General features: G+C 41.1%; 1 pseudogene; it reads left to right on the top strand.

Moving 5' to 3' along the window:
* The first annotated feature begins 10,244 nt into the window (after positions 1-10,244).
* Positions 10,245-12,985, top strand: part of LOC111971056 (ATP-binding cassette sub-family C member 4-like) — a 39,312-nt pseudogene continuing 36,571 nt past the window's right edge.

The raw sequence follows: 12,985 nt of genomic DNA, 5'->3' as shown, positions 1-12,985 counted from the left end.
CAGTTGTCATACCAGACAGTGATGCAACCAGTCAGGATGCTCTCGATGGTGCAGCTGTAGAACCTTTTGAGGATCTGAGGACCAATGCCAAATCTTTTCAGTCTCCTGAGGGGGAGTAGGTTTTATTGTGCCCCCTTCACGACTGTCTTGGTGTGCTTAGACCATGTTAGTTTGTTGGTGTTGTGGACGCCAAGTAACTTGAAGCTCTCAACCTGCTCCACTGCAGCCCCGTCGATGAGAATGGGGGCGTGCTCAGTCCTCTTTTTCCTGTTGTCCACAATCATCTCCTTTGTCTTGAACACGTTGAGGGAGAGGTTGTTGTCCTGGCACTAGCGGATGGCCAAGGGTCCAGAACATAATTACAAATAATTTGCAGACTGCAAATTGACCACAAGAAGCGCAAACAGATATAATATTTGGCGGCAGGTAGCCTAGCYGTTAAGAGCGTTGGGCCACTGGTCACTGGTTCAAATCCCTGAGCTGACTAGGTGAAAAATCTGTTGGTGTGCCCTTGAGCAAGGAACTTTACCCTAGTCGCTCTGGATAACAGCATCTGCTAAAACATAATCACACCTATTCTTTCCATGACATAGACTGACCAGGTGAAAGCTATGATCTCTTATTGATATCACTTCCTATATCTACTTCAATCAGTGTAGATGAAGGGGGGTAGACAGCTTAAAGAAGGATTTTTAAGCTTTGAGACAATTGAGGCATGTGTGTGCCATTCAGAGGGTGAATGGGCAAGACAAAATATTTAAGTGCCTTTGAACGAGGGATGGTAGTAGGTGCCAGGAACTGTAACGCTGCTGGGTTTTTCACACTAAACAGTTTCCTGTATGTACTAAGAATGGTTCACCACCCAAAGGACATCCAGCCAACTTGACAGAACTGTGGGAAGCATTGGAGTAAACATGGGCCAGCTTGTAGAGTCCATGCCCTGACGAATTGAGGCTGTTCTAAGGGCGCATGTCTCTCTATTATGCGTGGGAATATTTTGGAACATAAACAAAAATCACCTTAAAAAGGGTTCTATATAGCCCCAAAAAGAGTTGTAACTATAGAAGAACCCTTTTTGGTGCTATATAGAACTTTTTTTTTTAAATACAATTTTACCCCCTTTTCTCCCCAATTTTCGTGGTATCCAATCGCTAGTAATTACTATCTTGTCTCATCGCTACAACTCCCGTACGGGCTCGGGAGAGACGAAGGTCGAAAGCCATGCGTCCTCCGAAGCACAACCCAACCAAGCCGCACTGCTTCTTAACACAGCGCGCCTCCAACCCGGAAGCCAGCCACACCAATGTGTCGGAGGAAACACCGTGCACCTGGCCCCCTTGGTTAGCGCGCACTGCGCCCGACCCGCCACAGGAGTCGCTGGAGCGCGATGAGACAAGGATATCCCTACCGGCCAAACCCTCCCTAACCCAGACGACACTAGGCCAATTGTGCGTCGCCCCACGGACCTCCCGGTCGCGGCCGGCCGCGACAGAGCCTGGGCGCGAACCCAGAGACTCTGGTGGCACAGCTAGCGCTGCGAAGCAGTGCCCTAGACCACTGCTCCACCCGGGAGGCCCCTAGAACCTTTTTTAATGGTTCTTTATAGAACTGTAGGAAAGGGTTCTTTATAGCACCATGCAGGTTCCATTTAGAACCATATGAGCATGGTTCTTTATAGAACCTTCAAACCTAAAAGGGATCCACAATGGTTACAAGCCAAAGAACCCTTATTTGGCACTATATAGAACCATTTGTTTTTAGTGTGTATTGCATCATGTTTTCTAGTCTTTTCCGTTCCATAATCCCAAGATTACCACACTTCACACATATTCAATTTATGAATATGACACCTGCATTGCTTGCTGTTTGGGGTTTTAGGCTGGGTTTCTGTACAGCACTTCGAGATATTAGCTGATGTACGAAGGGCTATATAAAATAAACTTGATTGATTGACTGATGATGACATGCATTTACTTTTTCCAGTCCTTTGATTATGGCTGAAATAGAAAACGAAGAGGGGAAGAAAGGATTAGGAAAAACACTGTAGTGGCTTCCTTTCCTCTTTACCATAGCCACTGCCCAAACCTGAAGCGGGGTTGTTTCGGACGCCAAACGGCCAAACATTCAATGAGATCCAGGGATATGGTGCAACAAAAATGTTTATTCTTCTTATATCTAACAAAAAAAGTATTCTCCAATCAACTTAAAGCATAGATTACTTGATATGGAAAATACATAATATGACCTGTCTGTATGGTCAAAAAACTATACCGCTCCCGCGTCTAGCAAGGACTCCTCCCCCCGAAGGCCCAACTTCCTGCCTTTATACTAACACACTTAACACAGTACAATTAATGGACAAGGGGGGGAGGCAAAAACTAAGTTACACTAACAACAAATGAATATATCTCAATCAGGTAAATATAAATCATAAAGGTACGTACCTAATATTTCATCATATACATTAATATTTACACAAATGTACATGGAGCTCTGTATGTTCTGTCTTTCATACAAATATGTCCAAATCGGCTCTAACAACACTGATGTAGAAGATTAATCGTATCACAAGGTTTCAATAAGGGAATAGCCTTGATCCTTTCTTGATGAATTTTACTGAGTTGGTTGAGCAGGGCAACAGTGTAATCCCTTGTTGGCTGTTCTCCCTGAGCTCTGGCCCCAGAGAGGAGCTAAAAAGCTACAGCAAGATAGCATGACTCTGCTGTTTTAAGTTTCAGCAAATGCACCACACCCAGAGGGTGTTATCTCTGTTCTTTGCTGTATTGAAGAGAATGAGAAAGTTATAGAGAAAGAGAGAGCGAAAGGCTGTAAGCAGAGCAACAGGCCCAACCCCCACTAATACACCCGCCCAAGCCACATCCTGCAGCCTAAGAGGCATGCACCAGATGCTCAGCTCACACCTAGTGGTCCGAGCCTAAAACATGCAAATAACAACACTGGACACTGTGTAACACAAAGCTTTGACTATTTCATCCTGGAATATACAAGATCTGCCATTGGACTAAAGAGCAGGAACCCAGACTTCAAAGAAATTGGGAAATATAGACATTGTCCTCCTACAAGAAACATGGTAGAGAGGAGATGGACCCACTTGTTTCCATCTAGGTTAGAGAGCTGGTAGTCCCATCCACCAAATGACCTGGTGTGAAACAGGGAAGAGACTCAGGGGGTATGCTAATTTGGTATAGAGCAGACCTAACCCATTCAATTAAATAATAAAAACAGGAACATTTTACATCTGGTTAGAAATAAATAAGGAAATAATCTCAGAGAAAAATGTCCTCCTGTGTGCTACCAACAGTGCCTTGAGAAAGTATTCACACCCCTTGACTTTTTCCACATTTTGTTGTATTACAGCCTATATTTAAAATMGATTAAATTCAAATTCAAGGTTTTGATTCATCCTCTTATGGCAAGCCTAAATAAGTTCAGGAGTAAAAATGTGCTTAACAAGTCACATAATCAGTTGCATGGACTTTCAAACACAGATTCAAGACCAGGGAGGTTTTCCAATGCCTCGCAAAGAAGAGCACCTATTGGTAGATGGGTAAAAAAAGCATACATTGAATATCCCTTTGAGCATGGTGAAGTTATTAATTACATTTTGGATGGTGTATCAATACACCCTGTCACTACAAATATTCAGGCGTCCTTCCTAACTCAGTAGCCGGAGAGAAAGGAAACCGCTCCTTGATTTCACCATGAGGCCAATTGTGACTTTAAAATAGTTACAGAGTTGAATGGCCGTGTAAGGATGAAACTGAGGCTGGATCAACAACATTGTAGTTACTCCACAATATTAACCTAAATGACAGAGGGAAAGGAAGGAAGCCTGTACAAGATACAAATATTCCAAAACATGCATCCTGTTTGCAACAAGGCACTAAAGTAATACTGTAAAAAATTTGGCAGGGCAATAAACTTTTTGTCCTCAAGGCAGTGTTGTGTTTGGGGCAAATCCAGCCAGTGGATGCTGCTGAGGGACAGCTCATAATAATGTCTGGAACGGAGGAAATTAAATGGCATCAAACACATGGAAACCATGTGTTAAATGCATTTGATACCATTCTTATTTTTCCGCTCCAGCCATTACCAGGAGCCCGTCTTCCCCAATTAAGGTGCCACCAACGTCCTTTGAATCCAATACAACACATTACCACTGTTCATATTTTCAAGCATAGTGGTGGCTGCATCATGTTATGGGTATGCTTGTAATTGTTAGGGACTGGGGAGTTTTTCAGGATAACAAATAAATGGAGCTAAGCACAGACAAAATCCTAGAGGAAAACCTGGTTCAGTCTGCTTTCTACCAGACACTGGGTGATGAATTCTCTTTTCAGCAGGACAATAACCTAAAACACAAGGCAAAATCCACACTGGAGTTGCTTACCAAGAAGACAGTGAATGTTCTCAAAGTATGAGAGAATTCACTGCCCTTTTAACCAAATTCAAGCAGAAACTCACCCCCAACCTGAATTAGCATTTCTTTGCACTTTACTCGTAAAAACAAAAGACAGGAACAACACACCCAGATTCTTATCTAATCAATTTAAATGATAGGAGCGCACCTCTGTGTCACTCCTCTTTGAACTATCCCCGTCCAACAAACAAAAGAATACAGCTTCCCTGTAACAATAAATCCTTAGCACTTGCAGTACAATTAAATAGACAATAAGTCATAGCTCTTTATAAACTCTTGAAACAATGCAAACATGACAATTTCATTCACACAGTAACATTCATTTTGTCTATTTCATTCCTCTTCTGGCATCAGTGACCCCAGGAATTGCATGGGAACATCCCGTCCTGGAGAAAACCACAGATAAGGTGTGTTTGACCCCTGTGTTAGCCCACAAATGGTCAGCCATCCAAACAATGTCATAAAAAATGTGATTGAGTCTTCACGGTGGGCTTCAGGGCCTGCAAGTCACCAGTCACAAGTGTCACCTTCACTCATTATTCCAGTAAAACAGCATTCCTCCCACAATATCCTCCCTAGACACAACTATGACAAAACAACCAACAAAAACGGGTCACATCTCCTGCAGTTCTGTCGCACACTGGGTCTGTACATAGTCAAAGGTAGGCTTCGAGGGGAATCTCACAATAGGTACACCTACAGCTCATGCCTTGGCAGCAGTACTGTAGACTAGTTTATCACTGACCTCAACCCAGAGTATCTCAGAGAGTTCACAGTCAGACCACTGACACCTCTATCAGATCATAGCAAAATCACAGTCTTCTTGAACAGAGCAATACTCAATCATGAGGCATCAAAGCCGAAGAAACTGCATACTATTAAGAAATGCTATAGACGGAAGGAAAATAGTGTGGAAATCTACCAGAATGTCACGACTTCTACCGAAGTCGATGCCTCGCCTTGTTCGGGCGATGCTCGGCGGTCGACGTCGCCGGTCTTCTAGCCATCGCCGATCCATTTTTCATTTGTCTTGTCTTGTTTTCCCACACACCTGGTTCTCATTTCCCTCATTATGTGTTGTGTATTTAACCCTCTGTTTCCCCCATGTCTTTGTGTGGTATTGTTTATTCTGTTTCATGTTATGCGCACGTTAGTCTGTTGCGCTGGGTTATGTTAACCCGTATTGTTATTTCGTGTTCACTTTGCCGTGTGGTTTTGGTTCGCCTAAATAAAAGGCTCCGTTGGCTACCCAATATCTGCTCTCCTGCACCTGACTCCCTTACAGCCATGTGCGCATACCTGACACAGAAAACAATTAGCCAACAACAAATTAAATTCCTTTCAGACAACTTCATGGCGGTGGTGGTAAAGTACTTAAGTAGTACTTTAAAGTATTTTTACTTAAGTAGTTTTTGGGGTTATTTGTACCTTACTATATATATTTTGGACAATTTTTACTTCACTAGATTCCTAAATAAAATTATGTACTTCTTACTCCGTACATTTTCCCTGATACCCAAAAGTTTGTTACATTTTGAATGCTTAGCAGGACAGGAAAAGGGTCCAATTCACACACTTATTAAGAGAAAATCCCTGGTCATCTCTATTGCCTCTGATCTGATGGACTCACTAAACACTAATGCTTTTTATTTTTGTAATTATTAATATTCTTTATTTGTAAATTGCAAAAAAATGTGGCCTCCCGAGTGGCGCAGCGGTCTAAGGCACTGCATCGCAGTGCTTGAGGCATCTCTACAAACCTGACACAGCCTGGTTCGATCCCAGGCTGTGTCACAACCGGCCGTGAGTTGGAGTCCCATAGGGCGGCGCACAATTGGCCCAGCGTTGTCCGGGTTAGAGGAGGGTTTGGCCGGGGAGGCTTTACTTGGCTCATCTCACTCTAGTGACTCCTTGTGGCGGGCCGGGCACCTGCAGGCTGACTGATCGTCAGTTGAACAGTGTTTCCTCGTACACATTGGTGCTAAGCGGGTGGGTGTTTTTTGGCAGGTCATGTTTCGGGGGACGCATGACTCGACCTTCGCCTCTCGTGAGCCCGTTGGGAAGTTGCAGTGATGAGACAAGATCGTAATTGATATTAGGAGAAAAAGGGGGGACAAAACATTTTGCTGCAATAGCCAAGGTGTAAACTTGGTAGTAGAAAGTCTAAATAGTATATTTGACCTCTCAGCCTCCCTATCAAATCTAAACATTTCAACCAGACAACCTAAGAAAATGAACTACAATGACAAATGCTTTGATGAAGAATGCAAAAACCTAAGAAAGGAACTGAGGAACCTATCCAACCAACCTGTCCAACCAAAAACAAAGAGACCCATAAAACCTGAGCCTACGCCTTCACTATGATTGTCAAAGACTCCAGCCACCATAGTCATAGACTGTTCTCTCTGCTACCGCACGGCAAGCAGTACCGGACCGCCAAGTCTAGGTCCAAGAGGCTTCTAAACAGCTTCTACCCCCAAGCAATAAGACTCCTGAACACCTAATCAAATGGCTACCCAGACTATTTGCATTGCCCCCTTTTTTACTCTCTGTTGTTATCATCTATGCATAGTCACTTTAATAACTCTACCTTCATGTACATATTACCTCAACTAACCGGTTCCCATGCATATTGACTCTGTACAAGTAGCCCCCTGTATATAGTCTTGCTGTTGTTATTTTACTGCTGCTCTTTAATTACTTGTTACTTTTATTTATTATTCTTATCCGTATTTTTTTTTAACTGTATTGTTGGTTAGGGGCTCGTAAGTAAGCATTTCACTGTAAGGTCTACTACACCTGTTGTAGTCGACGCATGTGACTAATAAAATTTGATTTGAGACACAATAATTCTCTATATTTCCCTCAGATTACACAGAAACACAAATAATTGTGTGATTATGTGAAATTCCACAGTATACCACCACAGCAGCAAGATATGTGACTTGTTGCCACAAGAAAAGGGCAACCAGTGGAGAACAAACACCACTGTAAATACAACCAGTATTTATCTGTTTATTTATTTTCGCCTTTCATAGTTCAACTATTTTCACATTGTTAAAACATAGACAATAATATAACATTTGAAATGTCTATATTATTTTAAAACTTTTGTGAGTAATGTTTACTGATAATTTATGATTGTTTATTTCCCTTCTTTATTTCTCTTTTTTTTTATTGTCTATTCCACTTGCTTTGGCAATGTAAACATGTTCCCCATGCCAATAAAGCTCTTTGAATTGAATTGAGAGAAAGTGAAAGTGAGAGAAAGAGTTAGGACACGACTTGTCTGCTTCCTCAAAAGCTCCCGAGCAACTCCTTTGTCTGTGGTGAAAGGGCAGATCAGGGATGGAGGATAGGAATGAGGGGGGAAGGGGGAGGGGGGGGTATCTCTCACCAGGTCCTTTATCTGAAGAAGGACCCACCTGGAGTGTGTAATAGTGCATCTGTCACCTGCAATCCGCTCTTTCATTGATTTATCTTTATAGGGTAGCAGAGAGAGAAGCCCCATTTATACCTGGTTCTAACATTAATCCTTTGTCCTGATCTGTCCACATTTTCAAACAGGTTAAAAGGATTAAAAGATGCATTGTGATCTGATTGTGATTCGATCTTCCTGACCACCTCTGGAAGTAGTCAATCTTCCTGACACGCATTGCGTCCGGATATCTTACAGGTCTATACAGATATGGACAGTGAAACCATTTAAAACATTATTATTGCACCTTCTAAAATCATTGAAAGGTAGCACCCACGTCTATTCTACGTTGGTTCAACGTAATTTCATTGAAATGAAGTGGAAACAACGTTGATTCAACCAGTGTGTGCTCAGTGGGACCATTGACTTATGGCATCAATATGTGTCTTGAAATAAATAAACACATATTATTTTGAAAGAGTAGCTGTTAAATAATTTGCATACAGGGAGGGACCAGGAAATCTGGTCACAATGCGAACACAATGTGTAGACACATTTCTGAAAATATGGGCACAATCAGAATGTGGACAAGATCAGGACAAAGGACGCATGTTAGCGCCAGGTATATATGTGGCTATACAGAGAGAGGCGAGAGAGAGCGATGCTCAGTGAGCCTTACAGCAGGTCTACAGTAGCTTTTACTGTTGAAAATTACATTCAAAAATGCTTTGAGTCAAGAATAGTGTATGTGCATGCGGAAAGGTTTTGAGCATATTGAAAAGTTGTTGCTCTCTGTGTGGCTACATGTGGTTAAAATGAATTGCTTGAAGGTTACCCCCTCATTGAGTACATATTTGCCACAGCACTAATATATAACAGATGGTTGTTATGGTGTCACTGTTTACTATCCATTCTGCTAGAGAGAGAAACCAGATTAGAGAGATAGGCTGATAGGATACATGTGTTCTAAGGATACGTTTTTGTTAGCCGGGATTCAGGAACATGAACACACAGTCAGGTTTACACCTATTTAGGGTTCTTAGCACCGAAGATGCAGGAACCCTATTGTTTTAGTTTTATTATTTGTTTGTAACCAAAAAACAAACAGGTATGGTACATAAATGTTATATTGGGTTTCACACATTTACACAGTGATATGTTTGATGTTGATGTGCTCAAACTATCAAGACTGTAGCTCTCATTTAAATTTGTTAGAGGGTTGTTCCACAAAAAGAGTGCCTTTTCTTTGATATTATAAGTAGAAATTAGGCACCAATATTGAATTTTAAAAGAATGTTATATTAAATGAACTGCCATTTAATATAGAACACATGAAGAATTCAATAAACCAGATTTTTTTTTATATTAATACAGGCTTGCTGAAGTGCCAATATTCAGCCTATGTCAACCCTTTGTCACTTCTAGGAAGATTTTAACCCACATAATCCCAAAATGTCTCCAAGTTTTCACCATCATTATAAAGCCCTAGTTATTTTGTTGCTTTGACAAAGTCATTTCTGAAGATTACTATTTATTTCATGTGATTAGTGATTGACGTCTGCCCGTCACTTTAAGGTCAACCCTGTTACTGGAACTGAACTCTCGTTTTAATATGGTGAAACTATTTTTTATTTTATTCAAATGAAACATTGAACATCTAATTGTCAAATCGTAGAATAAAAGCAGGTGAGCTGGTTCTACTGTTTTTGTGGTAGAAAACTGAGCAGGTCGATGCAATGAACACAAATTTGTGAAGCTTGCATTCAATTGCCACTCCGTTTCACACAATGACCTTCCATTTCCCCTGTCACAAAGGGATTTATGGCTGACTTAAAAATAAATCGTCAACCCCCGTTAAGGTCAACCGTGTTATTTTATTTGGCACAAAATAGGCACTTAAGTGCCAAATATTGAACCTGTTCTCAACGAACATGAACATTCTTCAAGTGTACCAGGTGGTTCATGAACTCGAAGTTAGCTCCAGGTAGAAMTTGCCCTTAGAGTCAACTTGGCTCTACTCCTAGAAAGGATGTAGCATGCAGTACTATGTATTTACATTTTGGACATTACCGAATGAGACCGATGCTATTGATTGCCACCAATTACTATATTTCCACCGCTCTCTCTGGTTTCCACTAGTTACCACAGCCACAAAGTCAAAATGAACTTTCGTAAAAATTCATGAAAACCAAAATTTGCTTTTTGGTCTTAATTTAAGGTTAGGTTAGCAGTGGGGTTAATATTAGGGTTAGGTTAAAAACACATTTTAAGAAGATACATTTTAGAAAAAGGCGGCGATTATGACTGGTAACTAGTGACGACCCAGTTTGGCGCTAGCTAGCGCGTAGCGTGCCACAGCACAATTCCGACTCGAGATCAGTGATTGGCTTGACATAATTCTCTTGGCTGTCTGTCTTGTAACCTAACCCAGTACCATGTGCATGCAACCAAGTTACACCACAGGAAATAAAGTAACCGTTTTGAAGAGTGGAGGTAGCWGACTTTGTCGCACTGCACGCGAGGAAGTTGGCCAAGCCTTTGAATAATGCTAGCAGGGAAATATGGAACCGGTAAAAAAAGATGCGAAGACGAATCCATCAGCAACAGCTAATCTTTTCTCCCAGGTGTTCTTCTGGTAAGTCAACAACCTTCGCCGCCGGGTTATTGAAATAAAGTTGAGCTAGTCGTTATAGTGTTTACTGAAAGTGGTATCGTTAGGCTATTCGAAACGTATTCGGTTAATTTTAGTTTGAGGGGTTAAACGATTAGCTGTTTAATTAAATTAGGTATAACGTCATAATAAACACTTATAACTCAAATCATTAGTATGGTTTAACACAAAGTGCGTTTTACCCATGTAATTKTATGGTTTTCCCCACGGTGAAATCACAATTTCCGGTTGATTCTTGGATTAAGTATGATGCCAAATAAGATTCCAGTAATTTATGAATCAAGAATATTGTTTGCSCAAACTAGGCTATTAATCGCCATCTCATTTGTCTCGGATACAAGCCGATGTAAACCTCTGCGTGAAGGGAAAGGATGGATGCCTCGTTTTGACTTGAATGAGACAAGCTGTGCTTTATATKTACATTAAAGACGCACTCCAGCAATTTTTTTACATTTCCTGTTGAAAAACAATACCCCAGCACCACGTATAAATACAGTAATGTACAAATGGGTAAAACAAATGTTTTGAGCAAAATCGTTTTTTTCCCGAGTACAAATGAGCTGAAAAGATGACTGGAGTAATTCTTTAAAACATAATTTGATGTTTTCTAAGGCATTTGCTGACAATTAGTACATTTTACATGCACAGTGCACACAGTTGGGTACTCAAGCATTTGCAATAAATGCTTTTTACAAAGACATGCTACCAGTAGGCTTATGTCACAAATAGAGTAGATTGTCTACTGCTGAGGGCRTGGAGAGGTAGTGGGAGATGAAGAATAAACATTTATTTTTATTTTTATAAACTTTTTATAAACTCAGTCAGGCGTTCAACTTACTCTTGAAAGTTGTAATAGTAGAATGCACAAGGTGACATTTCGAATTTGGGTAGTGAATCAGCAGTTGTCCTCTTGTCTTTGCAGACCTTAGAGCTATTTATAACTTGTCAGAAATGTCCAGGTGATGTTCACCAATTATGAAAGTAGTCATCGGGGAAAAAATTGATAGCTACATATCGGGATATTATTTTTGATGATGTATTGTTTTGACTATACCAATATTGTTTTGCTAGTTTGCTGTACCAAATCTCCAGTATTTTTCCTTCATAGCTTGTTCTCCATCTTTCTAAGTAGGGAGCCAATTCATTTCASCACTTTTATTTCTATGACGGATCAAAACTCGTTTTCTCATAGCTCTCTTGTCCCTCTGCAGCAGACACATGGTGAGCAATATGTTTGGAACATCGAGTCGCAATAAAATCACAGTATAGAATCACAATCATATAATATCGGCACTTAAGTATTGGGATAATATCGTGAGGATCCTGGTAATTCCTAGCCGTAGATGAAAGGGGGGCATGGGTGAAAAAGGTTAGGAAGCACTGGTCTACTGCAAGGTTTCCCAAACTTGGTCCGGGAGCCTCCCTGAGTGCAAGTTTTTTTTCTTCATTTTTTTTTCTCACTAGCACTACACAGTGATTCAAATAACTAACTCATCATCAAGATTTTAATATTTGAATCAGATGTGTAGTGCTGGGGGGGAACGTGCACCCGGGGGCCAGGACCGAGTTTGTGAACCCCTGGTCTAGTGCATGCATTGCCCTGCTCATCCTGAATGTAACACTACATGTATTGAACTCTTCTCTTCATCTCTACCTCTTCTATTCCCTTTTTCATTAGCTGGCTAAATCCTTTGTTCCGCATTGGATACAAACGGAGGCTAGAGGAAGATGACATGTACAAAGTGCTTCCGGAGGATGGATCTGAGAGTCTGGGAGAGGAACTACAGAGGTATGGCAAACATATATATCTGAACTAAGTCAGAAGTGGCCTGTTGAATTGTGGTTAATTAAGGCCAAATAGAACGTAATAGCGGAATGGTCTTCGAACCAGTTGCTTATCGCCCACCTGAGGATGTTTATCCTCCCACTACTATACACCAAGCATATCATGACAGCCATATTCTGTTGGCTGTTTTGTTTTTTTTTTTATTTTGATTTTTTTGTTTACCTTTATTTAACTAGGCAAGTCAGTTAAGAAATTTTATTTTCAATGACGGCTAGAACAGTGGTTAATGCCTGTTCAGGGGAGAACGACAGATTTGTACCTTGTCAGCTCGGGATTTGAACTTGCAACCTTTCGGTTACTAGTCCAAAGCTCTAACCACTAGGTATACCTGCCGCAGGCGATCTTGGAGTGATGATAGTATATACGTCTTGCTCTGAGGCCAGGCTTCTTGTTGCGTCATTGATTTGGTGCTACGTTAGCGGCTAAAGCAGCAGTTAGGAGTATTAACTTAATTCTATACCTGCAAGTAGAGGTTAGGGGAACGGTTAGCTAAAATGCTACAGTTGTCCCGACGCGACTAAAACATGCAACCTTTGAGTTGCTGGACGGACCTATTCTCCTGGCAACCACCCAACTTTTGTTTCTGTCTTAAGTAACCGGACATTATTC

This window comes from Salvelinus sp. IW2-2015, linkage group LG12 (genome assembly GCF_002910315.2).
Source record: "Salvelinus sp. IW2-2015 linkage group LG12, ASM291031v2, whole genome shotgun sequence".
NCBI lineage: Eukaryota > Metazoa > Chordata > Actinopteri > Salmoniformes > Salmonidae > Salvelinus > Salvelinus sp. IW2-2015.
This window is presented reverse-complemented; position numbering and strand designations above follow the sequence as displayed.